At 38.6% G+C, this 19,480-nt stretch overlaps 1 long non-coding RNA gene across 1 annotated transcript; it reads left to right on the top strand.

Moving 5' to 3' along the window:
- Positions 1 to 1,049: 1,049 nt before the first annotated feature.
- Positions 1,050 to 6,067, top strand: LOC116784533. Its single transcript, XR_004356116.1, has 3 exons — positions 1,050 to 1,183; positions 2,095 to 2,215; positions 4,647 to 6,067. It is a non-coding gene; the product is annotated as an uncharacterized LOC116784533 (long non-coding RNA).
- The last annotated feature ends 13,413 nt before the right edge of the window (positions 6,068 to 19,480 follow it).

Below are 19,480 nucleotides of genomic sequence, written 5' to 3'. Positions count from 1 at the left end.
CCACCAAGGTGGTCATGGGGCTGAGCAGTTATAATGGGAGGCTGAGGGAACTGAATGTATTCAATCTGGAGAAGAGATGGCTCTGGGAGATAACAGCAGATTATCAGTAACTTTGAGGTGCCTATGGAGCCATACTGTTCACAGTGGTGTGTGCGGCAAGAGACCGAGCCCATGTCTCAGGAGTTGAACCAGGAGAAGTTCAGACTGAAAATAAGGAAAAAAAACAAACACAAGGACAGTCAAGCATTGGTACTAATGAGGTTGTGCATCTTTGGAGGTTTTCAAGATCCAACTGGACAAATAGCTCAAGAACCTAGTGTGATCTCATGGCTGATCATGCTTTCAGCAGAAGGCTGGAATAGAGGCCTCTTGAGATCCCTCCCAATTTGACTTATCCTATGCTGCTATGATCTTGAACATTAATTTCCACAAAAGTGTATTATAAGCCAAAAAATGTCTAAGTATTTCAATATTCTTGGATTCTAAAGCTCAAAAATATACCATTTCTAAAAAATTAAATTTCTAAGTGCTTTTCCACTGCAAACACCTATATTAATTTTTTTTCTCAAGCAGCTGAAATTATTTCCCTGCTAAGAACATCCTGAAAACTCCATGGCACATCCCTTTGTTAGAGATTGTTGACATGCTTTCCTTTGTTTAGCACTTTACTATATCTTATCTTAAGCAAACACTTAATTCTACAATGTGGAAGATAATTTTAAGGAGAAGACATTTAGTGAAATGAGTTGATATCGATTTCACTAATTAGTTCTGAAAAGAATCTCATTGAGAATGCAAAAATATCTTTAAACACCCAGCCCTGCAACTGTGGTCAGTGTGGGAGTTGATTGGCAGCTTTTTGTTTGTTTTCAATGATTGTTCTTTTATAAAGCAATAAAACAAAGGCTTTGAACAAAGTAGAAACATTCCTGTGGAGTCACATAGTCTTTAATTTATAAAAAGCTGGAAAGAACTTTTAAGTTCTGTGGCACAAACAGAGCAAATTGATCAGCAAGTGTCTTATTTTCTCTTCATTACAACACAGATAGGAAAACACTCTTTGACAGAAGAAGGTAAAAAATACAGACTGTAGTGGGGGAAAGGATGATTGAGGCCAATCATGACAAAAGTCTCAAGTCAAGTGGATATCCTTACTAGAAAAAATAATGGAATGGTAACTCAGGTAAATGATAGAAAAATGAAAATGTAAGTTGCGAATGAAAAGAAATCTGGGGGGTGGGGAGGAAAAATAAATATTTTTATGATACCTTTGAAATACAGAAATAGAAAAACTGTGTATAATAACCACACTGGTTGCACTTGAGGGAAAAAAAGTTGTAAATACTTGGATTGTAGATACAAGTATTGGCCTGTTGTCAATAGTGCCCAACAACAGAGAACCATCAGGGCACAGCAAGCCTGCAGCTTACCCAAAGCTTCTTCCCAGCCTCCAGCAATTTGTAACTTGAGGACTTCCTGAGTGAGAAAGCCTTTTATCTGGCTTCTTTATATTCGATAAATATTATAGGATTTTTGAGATGTTTCATGAACATGTAAAATTTATCATCTATAATAACCCATGAGAAGGAATTAGCACCTAAACTACACACCATGTGGAGCATGTTGGTTTTGAACCCATCCCCTGTTGGAATCAGCTGAATTTTCTAAGCCTTTCTTGATTTTCTGCATGACACTCAGGATCCATAAAATCTGAAAAGACTTTCATTATATGTTATCGTTATCCCTGCCTCCCCCAGACAACTTTTTCCCGGTCTTGGCCTATGCTTCAGTCATCTTTATGATCCTCTCTGCTTTTTTTATATAGACATTCTGAGACAGGAAAACCAGATTATGTGTAGTATTTAAGATGTGAGCATAAAATATATTTTTAAAATGATATAAGTTGATGGGTTCTTCTCTATTCCTTTTCTAAAATACCTATAATATATTTGCTTTGTTGAATCTTAATGAACATCAAGCTGATGTTTTCACAAAGTTGTTACAAAGTTAGATATTGTCTCTTAATGGCAATATTCAATCTAGAGACCACCATTGTGCATGTTAAAAGAAAAAAAAATCCTTAGTTTTTTACAGATTAACAACTTTTCCACTGACCTTCTTTCACTTTGCCTCTCTTTTGATGGCTGCTCGACAGAGGGGATTATAAAGCAATACAGCAATTTCTTTATGCTGAGTTTAGTCTCAGAATGGATTGGTAAAATATATTCTTCAGACTCATACAAGTAATATACAGGCAATGTCAGAGAACAGGTTAACAGTGAAGTGCTAAAACAAATTGATTAACAGCTGCAAGGTTTGAAAGCCAGATGAAAGACTCCAGAAAGTTCCAGGAGAAAAAAACCCAAAACCTTACTTTAATCTGCTATTATCAGGGAGTAGTATAGTATGGCCAGTCTTCGCGAACGAAGATTTAGGAAGGGTCTTTACCCTTCGAGCCTGCGCAGTGGATTTTTTAGGTGAGACACAGTGTGCGCTGAGCTGAGCCCACCCTTTAATCCTAAGGTTCATCTGCCGGGGCCGAGCAAGCTTGGACGGTGGCAGTGAGGTCCTCAGGACGTAGGTTTGTATAGAGTGACCTTCTCTTAGATGGATGGCCTTACAGGGCTAACGAGCTCCATCTACCCGGGGGACTTTTTCTCTGACAGGGAATCGAACCCGGGCCGCGGCGGTGAAAGCGCCGCATCCTAACCACTAGACCACCAGAGGGCCCCTATCAGGGAGTACTGGAAGATGGAAAGTACTGTGATTGTCCTTAAGAACTGCATTGGCAGTGATCCAGAACTACAAACTAGTAAGTTTTACTTCAGCATTGGGCAAATGGAGGGGGAAAGGGAAATCAAGTTTGAGATTACCTAGATGAATATGTGATGCTGGCAACCTTCTATTGCTCTTTATAGAGGAAACTTGTGACTCTCTAAATTACTTTAATTTTTCAAGCAAGCTTGCAAAATTTAATTAAAACAAGACCTGATTATAGGAATTATTAGCTTTTAAAACTTTTACAATATAGACTTTTACTATTCCTGGCATTAAGAAATTGACCAGTATTTTACCAGAATTAATAAAAAATTAAAAATTTAGTAACTGTTATATGGAAGGTAATAAAAACCTGATTAGTGTTGGCTTTTACATAAATTTAACACAGAAATCTAAGACTTTAATTTAGTTGTCCGTAGTCCCTCTCTATTCAATACAGAGAAATATGTACATTCAGATAATGATTTATCACATCCTAAATCAAATCTCATATAGGTCAGAGGAACTGCTCTTTGGAAATATGTCTCTCACATTGATGATAGATAGAGTTCAAAGGAGATCAATTAAGTAAATTTCAGACAGTCAAAGTCAGTGAGAGGATTCCCTCTCTCTACAGTGACATAAAGAAGCCATTGTGTAGTGCCACCAGCATTGTACAATACTCACATTGCACTAGCCTCAAATATTGGATAGAGTTATTGATCTTTTTGTGTTAAACATACACAAGCCCACAAAATCTGTCTTGTCTGAGATTATGAAATTAAATAGATTTAGTTCTTCAAGTGAATATTTGATTACTAGATCCACATGACTTTAGCATCTCTGACTATCAAGGCATCCTTTCTGGGATAGACTGTCCTCAGTCTTGTGTGACAGAAAGGAAATCAAAAGGAAAAAAAATATCCATTGTGAGCTATGTGACCTTCAAGGATTTATGCAATCAGCATAATCTCTGCCTCAATGAGTTATACACTCACCTGTGCCACAATGCCAGGGATATTTCTGTTCAGTTGCTAATTCAGTTTATGAATTATATAACTAAATCAATGGCTCCCATTACTTGTAATTTGAGCTATTGACTTTTCCTTTACTTCATATGATTCAAGTGAAGAAATTTCCTCACTGAAGAGGGAGGAAAAAAGGCAAAAAAAACCCCCAACTTAAAACAACAAAAGTGAAATCAAGCAGAGTGAAAAGAAAATGGCTTGCAGCTTTTTCAGGCCTGAGATAATGCATATGGTATGCTAACAAATTACAGGGAACAGTAGTATATCTTTCTGTCATGAAATGCAATTTGTGTCAGGAAATCGTGTTTCTACTGATCACAAAGATCTAGAAGTACTAGAGGATTTAATGCAAAGTCACATGTTCTTGGGATTTTTATGATCTGTAATTCATTATATAGAAGTCTCAGAAAAGGGGATTTTTCCAGCCCAAGTGTCCCTGGATCTGTAGGCTTGTTGGACCTCTGAACCCTAACCCTAATTGTAATGGCCACTATGAGCTTAGTCAGAGGTGCCCATCACCATTGGTGGCCCATATCTAAAAAATGTGGAAGGAGAAATGTTGGTACAATGCTGAGCTCCCCTTGGCATGTGTTCTCCAGTAACAGTGTCTCGGGAGCTGTAGGTTTTGTGGGTTTCTGAACCCTAACATTAATCACTGCTATGAGCTGAGGCTGAGATCCCCATGAGTGTACCAAGACTTAAAGTACCAAGTACCATGGTTGGCCAAGACTTAAAGGAGCAATGTTGGTGCAGTGCTATGCTCCCCTTTGTATGCCTTTCCCAGACCCAGTGTCCTTAGAGCTTTGACTTTCTGATTCTCTGAACCCTAGCTCTAACCATAATGGTGTCTTTTGTCTGCAGATAAGAACTCCAGCACCATGGGTGGCCCAGATAATAAAGCTGTAGAAGGAGCAATGTTGGTGGAGTGCCAACCTCCATTTGGCATGCTGTTTCTCTGAGCAACCTGAGAAACTCAGAGCCATTTCTGTCTCTGACTAAGCTGGTCTAGTGGAGGGTTCCCTGCCCATGGCAGAGGGGCTGGAACTAGATGATATTTAAGGTCCCTTCAAACCCAAACCATTCATGATCGTATGAAAACCGTGAGCAAAGTTTATCACCAAGCTGTTTTTCTCTTGCTTGAAAAGAACTTGTAGATTTGGTCTTTCACATCATATCTTTTGTAAGGAGTAAGTTTATGTGGCACCCACACATTTAGTCTGATTATATTAGTTTTCTCTTTTTCTTATTTAAGAGTAACAACTGAAGAACCCTCCTAATATCAAAGATTTTTTGATTTTGGTCTAAGCTGGATGCAGAAGCATCCCTAGTCTGAGACCAGAAAAGAGCCCAATGTCTTCTGAACATGAATAGACAACCACATAACTGTCTACATGCACAAGTGCTCCCATCTGCAACCTCACTGCTCTGTGCCTGGAGGAACAAAGAATACCAACTGACCACGCTTTGCACAGCCTGCTTCAAAGTCCTGCTCCGAGGAAAATAAAGCAGGTACTTCAGCCCACACAGTCTTCATCAACCTCTACCAAGGCAGAATAAAAATGGGGAATTTGTGGACTCCTTTCTTGAAGAGCTATTTAATGTTAAATACCTAAGCTTACCCTGGAGACCAGATACCATTCTCCCCTTTGCTAATGCACACCCTACTGTGAGCTGTGGTCATCTTTCCTCTTGCTTTTTCTCCCTACAGGCCTGTGAAATTTGTAGAGCTACTCAGCTTTTGAAGACAAATAGGATATCACTTCCTCATTCTGTCCCAGCTTGAGGTCATTCCAAGTTTCACAAGGTACCTAACCCAAGTGTGTGAATGATACCAAGGTTTAGAAGATAAGGAACATTTCAGATTCAATCGTCACCTGTTTCCTGCTGCATGGTTTCATTGACCCTCTCGCTACTGGGTATTTGGGTACCTATAGCTGCCCCTGGCTCCCTGGTCAACACACAGGAAACTCAGCAGAGTGAACTGCATTCCTAGAGTTGGCTACCTAAAAGCTGGCTATTTAGCAAGATACAATTCAGATCCTTTCCGGTTTGAGTATTCAGAAAAGAGGAGGCTATAAACCATCTTTAGACAGTTATTATATATGTAGTCAGTAGTTCACACTGGCAGGGTTATTAATGTTCCTAAAATAGCCTTTCACTATTATTGATAGGAGAATAGAAGAGTCCCTCCAGGGCCTTTTGGCAGCAAGCCGGATGGCAATGACTTGCTTAGAGTTGTAAATTTCTTAAATGAAGGTGGCAAAAAAAATTTTTACCAGCAAATACAGCTTTTTTCCAGGCAGCGTTTAGAGTTAAAAATAAAACTATACGATGCATACTGCAATTTAGGTAACAGGTGCTTTTCACTGCCTAATTTTAAATGGATTATCCATAACTAGATGTATGCCTAGTGCTTTCCAATGAGAATCATAGAATCATGGAATGTTAAGGGGTTGGAATGGACCTTAAAGATTATCTAGTCCCAACCTCCCTGCCATGAGTAGGGACACCTCCCACTAGACCAGGTTGCTCAAGGCCTTCTCCAACTTGGCTTTGAAGACTGCCAAGGTTAGGGCATTCTCAACCTCCCGGGGCAATCTTTTTCAGTATCTTCTCACTCTCACAGTAAAAATTCTTCCTAACATCAAACTTAAATTTCCTGTCTTTCAATTTGTACCCATTACTCCTTGCCCTATCACCATAGTCCCTCCCCAACTTTCTTGTAGGCCCCCTTCTGATACTGGAAGGTTGCTATGAGGTCTACATGCAACCTTCTCTTCTCCAGGCTGAACAATGAGGACTGAATCTTGCCTAAACTGTTTATTTATTTTGATCATTAGCCCAGAATGAATGAAAAAATCATTACTGAAAGCCATTACTGATAAGGTCTGTGAGATAGAGATGTAAATAATATAAAAGACAGAATTACTGTCTTAGAGAATTTTCAAAAAAGCCAAGTATAAAGTCACATATGAAGGCACTTATAATTTAGACTTTGTCAAGAACATGGATTTCCCTTGTTAAGGCCTGGGTGAGCCTTAACCATTTGCCAATTATGGGACCAAAAAAGCTCATACAGTCTAGCAAGTATATGCAGGAAAACATGAAGTGGAACTAGCAAGTCTAACATCCCTCTGTTTTAAACACTGACACTGCTCTTATTGAAGCACTTGCTTTACATCTTATATCTGCAATTCAAGCAGGAAGTTTTTGAGAAGGTTCAGGAAAGAGTCATTCATATACATTCATATACATGATTAATGAGAAAATTAGCATCATTGACATGCAAAAGTTCCAAGAGAAGAAACAGAAATATGGTTACTGAGAAGGCTCTCATCCAGAAAGTGCCTGTGACATCTGGTGAAGGTGTTTGACTGAAGGTGTAAATTCAGGTGTGATATTTTATTTAGTAGTGAGGCTATTTAACAAAGTTACTAGGCAACATGGAGGGCATATTTTACTGAAAATTAAGTTAAAATTAGATGTGGTTTTCTAAATATGTTCCATTTCAATCACACCTATTTGATTTTTTTTTCTTTTTAAAGCATTACAGAGAATGTGAGAGGTGGATTATCAAAATATTTCCCTTTTGTGTCTAAAATCTGTGAACAATCCTACTCTCCTATTCTGGAGTGGGAAGGGGAATGTGCTCAAAGAGAGAGACTAAAAAATAAAACAGAGCTAATGGCAGAGAAATCAATTATGCTTTTAGAAATCTCTCTGTTTTGTAAATGTGATTTAAGTAAGCAAGATATACCCTCACAGAAATCATCAGGTAGGTTGTTTTAAAGACTCACTTCATTTCAAACTGAATTGTGTTTTCCATACCAAAGCTATTTGATCCCAGGTGTCCCACATCCATGTAATGCACCTCAGCTGTTGAACCACTGTCAGTGTAACCTTCATTTCCCAGTAGTATAGGTACTGCTGGGATGGAAAAGAAAGATTACAGAGCTCCAGGTTTAAATGATGCCTTCTGAGCAAAGTACATAAGCTGGAGAAAAGCCTCAGAAGAGGACACTTCTCTGTACTGACACTTCACACAAAAAAGGAAATGGGAAAATTTGGCTGAACATCTGCTTCAGCTCTCCACAGCAATGATTTCAAGTCAAGATTTCCAGCTATCAGGAGGACACTGGCAAGTACCAGCAGGTTGGATATGTTGGCTTAGTGAGTTGTGTTTGCTCTCGGGATACATACTGTATCAGAACAGGAGAGTTATGGAACTGCTGCACTGGGGCTTTCACTTGAGCAGAGATTCCCAAGAGCTTAATGTCTTCAAGGAGATGTTGAGTTTTTTAGCATTTAGCTGGTAGAAAGAAGCATTTCTTGGCTACTTCACCTACACTCTGGCAAAGTCCTATGCCTAATTGTTAATGTAGGTGTTTTTGGCAATTCCTTCAAATGCCAAGCTGCTGATTTGAATATGAGAGTTGCTGTTTTCCACATTCAAGGATGTGTATACGTTATATCAAAGCACATGATGCACACATCTTGGTGGAATTCTTTTCCACCAGGAAATCTCTTGCCTTCTTTGAAATCTAAGAAACTATAATATGACTTCTTTAGTTTTGGACTTAGCTTCCCTAAAAGTTGGACTTCAGCCTTGACACTTTGCCTGAGAAAAACTTACTTTCATCATGAACTCTCCTAACTGAAATCATCAACTTGCTTTCAGAAAGTCACATGTTACAACTGCAACTGAGCAAAAGAAAGTTTACATTCCTCTTGCTTTGCACAGTGCATATCAAAGTTTCTAATTTCAATTGAAATTCATGAGTCACACAGCCTTAAAGCTCAAATAAGATTCACCGGAAATCTAAATTTCTCTGTATAAGGTGTTCATTTTATTGCCATTCCTCATAATCAGTGACAAGCAGAATATCAGAAAAATCAGAGGTAATAAGAATTCATTTCTACTTTGCATGATCACAGCCAATAACTGACAGCCTCACCCGAATTAGTTTACTGTTTCTCCTTTTTAACATTGGTGCTTCTTTTGTCTCTGCCCTTCATGTTCATTTTGATTGCTGTCTGGAAAATTTACAACATTCAGGATTGGTTTCTGGTTATTGCAATTTGATTTTCCCTGTGCTTGGCTAATTGCATCTTTCATTTCTCACAGATCATTCTGTGAACAGATGACAACAGAAATTAGTTCCTTCAGAAAAAATGTTTTTGCAGTCCTAGAACTCCAACCTCGTGAAAGCCTTCAACATATTGTTGCACCTTTATTTTAGAAGAATGTTTCTACATATGTTTATTTATTTGTAAATTCTATCAAAAATGGAAATTTACAAGAACTTAGCCTACTTACTGACTCAAAAATGGAAATTTACAAGAACTTAGCCTACTTACTGACTTAAAAACACATGTCCTATTAAAAGCATATGGGATTGTAGAGAAACTTATGAACATTCTAAAATTTAAGCAATTGCTGTTCTGAAACGGAAAGGTCTTGTGAATAGAGTACTCCTTTCTATAGCCCCCTAAATCCAAGGCTCTATGTGTGGTCCCTTCAAACTAGCAAGAATTAATAGTGCCAAGAGAAGCTACCTGATTACCCCACTGGCCTCTCCCTGCTCCACTACAAGTATTTTCATGGCCTCATGGTAAACCATGTTGTGGAATGATTGAAACTAAATGTTCACTTTTTTGGGCTGGTTTTTGATTGGCTGGGGTTTAATTTTTTTTTCCAAGGTCGCCTCTTCAAAACAGAGCTCTTGTACAACTCGACAGAGAAATTGTAGAAAAATTATTGGAATAAAAAAAATTCTAAACTGCTGGATAGCAAACACAACTTTGATAACAGGGCCTTCATACCGTAACAACCAAGACTGTCTTGCCAAGCATATAGCAAATAAGTCGAACTGTAGCAATGGTGTCTGAATTTTTTGACTTGATTTAGCCTGGATCAGACTTTTGCTGGTAATACCTGCTCTTTAACCTCACTAAGTGGGCATGCACAGAGTCTAGACACCGTCTCCCAAACTTAAATGAAGACAGTAGGGTTTTTTTCATCTACTGTGATCCCAATCAGTTCTTAGTTGTGGTAATACCACTAAAATGTGTCATATTTTCTATGTGTCTGTGAACTCACACCAACTGGAGATATTCAACAGTTCTTGAAGGCACTATTCAGAAGATAGCTTTTCTATACCTCTTCTCATAATTGCATTGCTTCCTGCTTCTTATACATCCTTTCCTGAGAGTATCTACATAGTCTTGAATTAGCTAGTTTTGAATAAGGCTAAAAGAAATGTCATTCAGAACAGAGATAAGTACCATGTAGGCAGTTATGTAGAAAAACAGCTAACATGTGGAAAATTTGGCAGAGGGTGGGGATAGAATGCATCTTGTATGTCTGTGGCATCTCAAAACCATTAACCTGTCATTTGGGATTCCCCTCCAATCAACCAGGCAAGCTATTAACAACCATTTGTGTCTCACACTGCAGAAATCCCCAAGAAACAGATTCAAACTAATAAATCCAGAGAGACCAGGACAGAACAAACAAGTCCAGAAACGGCATAAATATGTACAAAGATGTTCCTGAGCTGGCAGGTGAAAACATTCATTTCATTTCCAGTTTCATACTAGTTTTCATGTGTCCAGGATACGGTCACACGTAGTTACACACACCTTTATATATGAGCTAAGGGGACTTCTGACAAGTCACCACCTGTGTCCATGATTTTCGCAAACTGAGGGATGTTGGTGAAGTGTTTCCATTCAACTGCAACAATTGCTGCATCCTGTTGTTTTACAGGTTGCAGACTTGCAGGATTTCAGCCTAAGAATATTAGTTTTGAGCAAGTTGTTGTCCTTCTTTTCCTTTAAGTTGCTTGAGGTAGAATTCCATTTGTCTGTCTTTTAGTACTTGAAAAGTATAAAAGGATAAAGTCTATAATAAAGAAACATGGCTGATAAGCTCAGGCTTAGATAAATATCATCTAAAGCTGAATAATGTGTCCCATTTTTAAGGTGTTTTGAATAAGCTATCAATCTTGGCCCAACTTACTTTCTTCAGAAATCATCCAGAGCTGTACCATTAAATCCTGTGGAAGAAGTGTTAGGCAAGAAATGGAATTGTTGCCTAATGGAATTAGGCAAGAAATTCATCCTTGTTAGAGGAATTTGAAAACCAGCAAATGCAGGGCAGTCTGCATTCTACTGTATAAAGTTACTTTACCATAACCAAGACATGAAGGATGCAATAGTCCATGAGTGTCTACAGCGACATATACATGTGAAGGACCTAGATCTGTCAAAAGAATGAAAGATATCGCAATTCCATAAAAAAATTCCTTATTCTAAAACCACATTAAACCACAGAAAATATCTACCATATGAAAAGATGTTTTGTGATACAAATCTCAAAGAAACTGTACAGTCTGCAGAAAAATGCCCTGTTCATTCACTTGCAAGAAGAGCATCATTTAATACACATTAGTGACTGTATTCTTAGCTTCATATTGAGCAGCTGAACATTTGTTTTTTTCTATACTGACTAATGCTTCATACTGCAGGATATTGGAGTCTAGTGGACCATGCAATTAGAATGCCAGGGCAATGGTAACTTATGCAATTTAGATATGAAATTTTGCATGAAATACCAAACAATGTGCAACACAACATGCTCCACTGCAAAATCCATCACTAGCAGAAGCATAATTTCATGAAGAAAGATAAAAAATAAAAAAGTAGAAAGTGTAACACAACAAAGTGCTGTGCCATTATATTGTTATCTAACAGTATCTACTAACAAGAATGTAAAAATATAATCCCCTTCTAAAATGATTCAGCCACGTCTAACATTAACTAGTGACACAACGATGAACAGGCATAAGCTGCGCTTATGTTGCCTTAAGAGACTGTGGAGAAGACTCCAGGCCAATTTAGTGTATAAGACAAAATAGAGTAGGTCCTTTAATGAAGCCTACAGGCCAGGGAATACACATGACACTCCCTGCCCAGACAGTGGTTCTATGATTTTAAAAGGACCATCCAATCCCAGATCTGTCCACCCACTGGCTCTGCCCAGTTCTGCCTCCTCCTGGCACGCCTCCTTGGGAATTGGGTCTGGGGGCATATGGGACTCCTTCTTCCTCATCTTTATCTTCTTCGCTGTACATATAGTCCTTGCAGTTCCTCCAAAGTTCTGGGCTTGAAGATTGCTGTGTCTGTGTGATATCTTCTGGTCCAGGCTTTTTGACAATTCTATCTTGAAAAGAAGACTAAACACACTAACGGAATGTAGAGGGATTGATATGGAATGGGATAATAGGGTTGGGTATGTGTAAACATTATGCTATAGGGTAAGGGATATAATATAGGTACATTAAAATCTACATTTACTACACAACTACTTCTAAAATCTACATAGGTTAAAAAAATCCAAAAAGCTCTGAGGCATCACTTACCAAGTACTTCTTTTCAAAAATCACAAGCTGAAAGAAATGAATCATGCTCTAACTATATTCTAACTTCTCATGTTCAGATATGTCCTCCTCTTGAACTCATTACTGCCTTCACCAAACTTTCTTAAATCCATCAGACCAGGGTGAAGCTCTTCTGGATTGTGCCAGTATCCAGTAACCAAGAGTGAGACTCTTGATACGATTGTCCAGCTCACCAGCTAACCAGATTTTGTATGTGTCATTGTCCCCGGATATTGACTTCAGAGGCCAAGATTGTATTGAAGAAAGGCCAAAGATTAAATAAAGTTCCCTCATCAAATTTAAGGTAGGAAGACAGGATCTCATCTGAAGCATTCAAAGGCATGTACTCTTGTCCCCTCACTATACTGGGAATTTAGGCTCATCTTAAAAGCCTAAATTAGATCTCATATTACATTATTGTTTATAAATTTTAGTTCCACAGTTTGCAAACATTAAGGACAGCTGGGACAAATTTTTTGCATCTTAAAATGAACTACATCATTTTGCGTATATGTCTTCTAATAATCTGACTTCAGTGAAAGTCATCAGTCATCCATCCCTTCCCTTTATAATTACTAAAGAAAACAAGCTAACCAGAATGGCAATTTACACAGCTTTTTGCAAAATTTGCTTTATAACAGTAAAGTTTTTAGTGGATGTAGTAGCAATAAAATGCAGCCTTTTTCTTTTTTTAACCTATGATAAATATCCTTGGGGCATTTCCCTTAACAAAAGCACCTGTCAGTAGCTGCAGAGTTTAAATTCAATTTCTCTGGTCATTACAGATAGATTTGAAAAGCCAGATGTGAAGGCAGGTGCCCCACTGTATTTGATAATAAGTTAATGGTCCTTGAAATTCAGAAGCAGTATGTCAGCCCCAACAGCTCCCTTTGAAACAACTCCCCCTCTTTCTGGCTTCTACCTTCCTGTGTTTCCGTTGCTTTTTTTAAGATCAACAACTCAATGTGAGAGTGATATTGTTTTTCTGTTTAGATGAGCTAACATATCATGTTATATCATTTTAATGTCCATCATCTTTGGGACTTCATGTCTGTGAAGCTTCAGTTCTATGGGTGTTTTGTCAAATACAGAAATATTATGTCTATGCACCCCAAATAAACTTTATGTTCTACTAAATGTAGTTGTGCTGCTTCTTTTCCTGGTTATTAAAATCTTTCTTTTATAGTGGAATTGTATGGACTTCTATCCTTTTTGCCTTAAGGGATGGAGAGGAATCTTTGGAAGGCTAAAGAGGGAACGTTAAAATTTCATTGCAGAACTCTGGACCAAATGCTGGCTTTGACTCTCAGCATGTGGTTGCAGGTGCAATTTGCCTTCTTAGCTTTTAAAACATCCGTTTGGGTAAGACAATCATTCTCTTTTCAAACTCCCTCAAGTGCCTCATCAGATGGTAGCAGTTTTCACAGCCAGTAGTTGAATGATGTGGCACACACACTATAGGGAATGAAAAGGATTTTAAAAACTGAGACAGGGTTTCTGAATGCTGTGCAGTCATCACGCGTAGTGACATTCTTTGCATATTTGAACACAGAAAAACCCTGAATGTAGAATAAATCAGATTTTAGTAGCAAAAAATAATCCTTAGCAAGTAAAAAAGTTTAACTATTTTCCGGTATTTTTTCTACCTGAATATTTATTTTTTGCATTTAGGTGATGATTACTGAAATTTTACCAGCTTTGCTATCAGCTAAATAGGTTTCCCTTTCTATATCTGTCACAGTAATTATATTTTAGAGATGACCATAATATAAATGTTTAACCAAATTTGTGGAACATTCACAAATATCTATCACAACAGGCAATGTCTACATCCCAGACTTAGGACTTGAAGATCCAGCTCTGCACACTAAATCAGATTTTGTGCAGGTTGCTCCTGATGAGATGGATGTCTTTTAGCCACCGACCCCCATTCTCATTCCTTTCACTGGATCAGGTTTAGCCATCCCGTGAGCCTGTGATGAGTCAGGTCAGCTTTCATGTTAAGTGGCTTTGGCCAGTCTAAGGACAGTCGTTAGGAGGTGTTTGTGATTCCTTTCTACTGGCTCATTAACATCAGCTGAATAAAATTAGCTGGTGTTAATGGATGCAATAATAGGCTCATTCACCAAAACGTGCTTAGCATCATCATTTCACCATTGAAGAGAAGACTCCTTTCACTTATTTACCAGTGTATTGATTTTGATAAAAAAATCGCAATGTATAAACTAAGCTATTAAGGGGGAGGATATAATAAAATGGTGGGGAGCAACTGAAAAAAAAAAAAGACCATCACAGTATTTTGGTAGAATTCTAAACGTTTTTCTAATTACTGGGAATATTCAGAAGATAACAGTAAACTTCTTGCAATTTGTTCCTCCTATATACACCTATATACCTATACCTCTGAAAAATCTCAGTTGTATTTTAAAACAGAAACCGATGTAAAATACTCCAGTGCACTTAAAATCCCAGCAATTGGTGTGTGACATTAGCCCATGATGCCTCCCCTCCAAAAGCATCCCTCCCTAGTAGCAATGGGAGCACCCAGCTGGCTGAGAGACACAGAGGAGTCCTGGGCATGCCTAGGGAGCAGCCAGTACACATCTGATTTTCTTCTAATTATATCTCAGCAATCATCCACGTGGAAAACAGTTTGTGTAAACATGTCTCATGCAATTCAGTCACGCAGTAAATACGTAGAAGTTACATTTTAATTCAATTTACTGGGAGTGGAGAATATACAAAAGGCTGAGGCCGGGCAATCCATTTTCTCGCTATAAACATTTGCCAAGTCAGTAATCCCAGCGGTAGAGCCTCCAGGGAGAAGGGGTGATATGCAGCCTGAGCTCATCAGCAAGGACACACTGAACTGTGCTAAGACTTCAAAAAACTCACTCCACAGAAAATTCTAGAGTTACCTTTTGTGAGAAATATCTCTAATTAAAATTTTGGAGACGGCCAAATAAAGTGAAAAAAAGAACTTTATTGCTGGGTGCACCGAAGTCATGGGGTGGTTTGAGCACACCTGACTGGGAGGGGACAAGCCTTTTTAAGGTCTCTTAATTTACAAAACCACTCCCTCACACCTCCCACACCAGGCCCTGCTCCCCTCTTCCTCAAAAGGCAATCTTTGCCTTTTGGTACAGTTCATTGGTTGTTCCCACCCACCTATCAGGTTGTTTCCCTGCCCTCGGCTGCATGGTCCCCTGGCAGTGAGCCCAAATTGGTCTCACTGCCTTACATACTTCCTAATTTGCCTTCTTACTAGACCAGTAAGCAAAACAGTAAGTCAGCAGTAGTAACAATGAACAATGAACAACCAGAACAATAAGAACAGCAAACAAGGCAGTAAGCAGCACTCAGTAACAGTGACCAGAACAACTTGCAATCCACCAGCTCTTGACCACAAAATGGCTCTTCGATATCCTCAAATGATCTCCAGGTATCTCAACATGAGGTAACCATGGAAATCCCTGCTTGTAATAAAACTGTCTTATTTATTTCTCCCGCTTTTTATTCTACATCACCACAGAAACATAGAAGTTTAATATAAATTTGTGCAGTTACGAGCAAGTTAATACAGGATGCCTGTTGCGTAATGGTCACGGTGTATGCTGGGAGCTGAAGTTCTGATGGAAGCCTGTGACAAGATGACCAATTAGAAATGTCCCAGGAAGAAGCTTTAAAGTGCTTGGACAGGACTGCACTGGCCCCCCCCATGTTTTGTTACCATGCCTTTTTTCAAATATAGGAATTTGTTCAGCCATTAATAAAGGATTATCCATTTTCCATCATCCCAGGAGGGTCTCGTTTATATTCACTGCCACATAAATGGAAATTCAATTAAAAACTGTAATATACATTAAAATATTTGTTACAAGATAAAAAAATTAATCATTCCCACCCATGAGGGGGGAAAATGGCCTCATTTAAGTGGTTTTAAATTTGAATGGCAATTATTTTAAAAGTGGAAATAATATCTATTATATATTTAAAACACTTTCTCTTTTAACATTAAAACAAAATGAATATTCTCCCATGATAAGTTTACATTTTGGCAACCTACTTTTTCTGACAAAATCAGTCCATTTGAATATGTTTTTCCAGCTCCATTGTTGTATTTTTAGCTACAGGATGAATCAAGATGACACTAATAGACTTTCTTTGCCATTGAAAGTTTACATAATTTTCCTTAAAGCCTATTCAGAAGTCAGATGAGAAGAGGTTCATAAAAAAAAATATTCCATGACAGTGCAATATTTCTGCTCAGCAATATAGAAAGAAAAATTTTTTCCCCTCACACAAGATCTCCCCCCAAGACTGTGTCCAAGTATAGTGTTTTGTTGCCCAGTGAAGGATTTTGTAGATTAAGAACCTTCTACTCCTGTAACTGGACTACTCTGGCCTCCAATCAGGAGGTCTGGAGACACACCATCTATATCGCTGCTGATGCTTTTGAGAGCGCAAGCAGGATCACCCTTGAGGAGAAAAGACAACACAGAAAGAATTGTACCTTGCAGAACTTACCACCTAAGGAGTCTTTCTGCTGTGCCTTTTGCAACCGGACTTGTCTATCTCGTATTGGCCTTTTTAGCCACCGACGTGCTTGTAACAAACGTGGGTAGAACCCTTCCCAAATCTTTGTTTGCGAAGCCGAGCCATGGTGATGATGATGCTCCTGCAAGAGCCAAACAGACCAGGCCCCTATCTAGTTCACATGTGACAGAAAGTTCTACACAATTCTCTTATTTGGAAATTTAGAGATTTCAGAACTTGTCTTCCTGTTTGCTGGCTCAAAGGTGCAGAAGAGCCCACTCTAGTCCAGACAGCTCATTTTGGAAACATTAGTTTCAGTCCTATTGCAAGTTCAATAACACATTATGTTTCAGTCCAGTATGTTTTCAGCCATAATAATACCAGCCTCACTTTCTATAACAGTGATCATAATAATCAAACCAGGTCTGGAGATTGCTGCTGTAGAGAAGCCCAATGGCTGGCTGATGGTGAAACAGAATATCACAAGCCATATCTATTCTGGCAGCTACATTAGGGCATAATTTATTGGTACATGACAGCTAAGAGGAGAAATTCGGGAGATTTATTCTCAGTTACACACAGACAGGAACACAAGTGCTTCCCCCCCTTTACCTGCCCTCCTCTGCTTCCTAATTCCTTTCCAAAGCCATATTTCATGTATTGAAAAAAACATAAAGAAAAAATTACTTCAGCTACCACTATCCTTTAAAGAGTGTGCGATCGAGCCACAATGCAGTTTCCTAGAATTTCTGCAGTGGCTTCGTGAACTGACCCTTGCAAAGAAACAGCAGCAGGAAAAAAGAAAAAAGGCACTGAAAAAAGGCACTAAAAAAGAGCAACATAATTGCATAATCCTTCCTGGAGTATGCTAGAAAAATAAAATTGGCACAAAGAGGCTGGTCTTGGGACCACAGAGAATTCGTATCGTGCCACAGACACCCATGAGGCTTGCTGCTGTCACAATGGGTCTACAATAAAGTGTCAGCTTTCAGCAAGGAGACATATTTTTATAAGTTTTCCTGAAGCAGGGATGGCCATGCAGGATAACATTACTGCTAGTTGTATTACAGTAGCTCTTGCAAAACCTGACTTCCACTTACATTTCCAGACGAGGGGACACAGAAGGGTTGTTGTCTGTATGTATTTAAAGTGTTATGTTTCCTCTCAAATTTGTGGGTGTCTTTGACCTTGAAGGTTTGGATTTAAGTGATATACTTTATGTCATAGAGACATGTACTAGTAAATTAATTATGGTGGGTAGCAAGCCCAGTTGCTGGAACTTGAGCACCCCTTTTCCCGAAGTCTCTGGAGCAGGAGACTTTTCACATTTGGCTCATGCCATGAAGCATCATCCCAAGAAAATCTTAGAAATAATTTGGAAATTAGCACTTGTTAGGAAATATTCCCAAGAGGTAGTCTGGATGGAGTCATACCCCTCTGAGGATGGAAGGGCTTAATGATGTGTATGTGGTCAAACAGTGCCAGCTGGGTTCCATGCCAAGAACAGGTCCTGACACTGTTATTTTACTGGTACAGATGAGGCCAAAAAGAAATACTAATAAAATTAGTCTGAAACTACTTGGTTCAAATTGCTGTCACTCAGCCATCCACAAAAATAATAATCTCTCTAAGAGAAGGAAAAGAAATGTACACATTCCACAGAGGCTGGGGCAAATGGTCAAAGGGCAACCTCTGCTCACTGCCAAATGGCTTCCTCATTTGAACATTACTCACTGCAGGAGTGCCAAGAAACCTGTGGCATTTATGTTACCATAAAAAAAAAAGGATTAGGAAACAGATAGCAAACAGAGAAAGTCTCAGGATGACTGTTGGAAATATTATTTTTCTGGTATGACAATGGAGCTTATTCTCTGCATTTTTATTAAAAGAAACACCTGCTCCAATGTGATTTTTTTTACCCATTCATCCAGGATAACACTAAAATTATACTTCATTCACCAAGGTACCCTGATGACCAGAGACAGCTGAAAGAACAGGCATGTACATCAAAGCTCCTTATGTTAAGAAAGCCTCAAACTTTCTCTCTTACTTTAAACCATGACCTCATCGCAGTGAAGTCAGATCTGTTTCCCAAACTTTAGAGATTACTTCCAATGTTGTATGTTCTTTTTCTCCACACCAAAGGAATGACCAGCTCTGGCATTCACTGAGTTTATTCACTGGATGCTGCCAGTTCTTACTGATCATCAGTTTAAGAAACTGGAGCTGAAGAAAGTCAAAGACAATCAAAATATACTTGACTGAAAATGAATGCAATGAGTTACAGAATGCTTCTTGCAAAAGTTTCAGGTATAGGAAAACACCTGCATATAGCAAATATTTCACAGAAACATCTAAGATCATTGAGTCCAACCTTAAAACAATCACCAAAATTATTTGATTGTACTGGAGATGAAACAGGGCTTTAAGTACCCTAAATTTCCACTTGAGTAATTGAAAATGGCAACCCAAACTGAGCTGTGCCTGATGAAATGAATTATTATTAACTCTGAGTCAATATTTCTCTGGCAGTAATTAACAACACCTGTCCAAAATGAAAACACCTTCCCCAAGCTTCAGCTACCCCTTAGAGAGACCTTCATCTCTGTTCGATATTCAGTCTGGTTCAGGATTGTTCTGTATTTATCCAAGACAAGATGGCTATTGTTGCAAACATCTATGATTTATCTACCTTGGAGTTTAAAAAAAATTATTCCA

The sequence above is a fragment of the Chiroxiphia lanceolata genome, chromosome 3, assembly GCF_009829145.1.
Source record: "Chiroxiphia lanceolata isolate bChiLan1 chromosome 3, bChiLan1.pri, whole genome shotgun sequence".
NCBI classification, from domain to species: Eukaryota; Metazoa; Chordata; class Aves; order Passeriformes; family Pipridae; genus Chiroxiphia; species Chiroxiphia lanceolata.
This window is presented reverse-complemented; position numbering and strand designations above follow the sequence as displayed.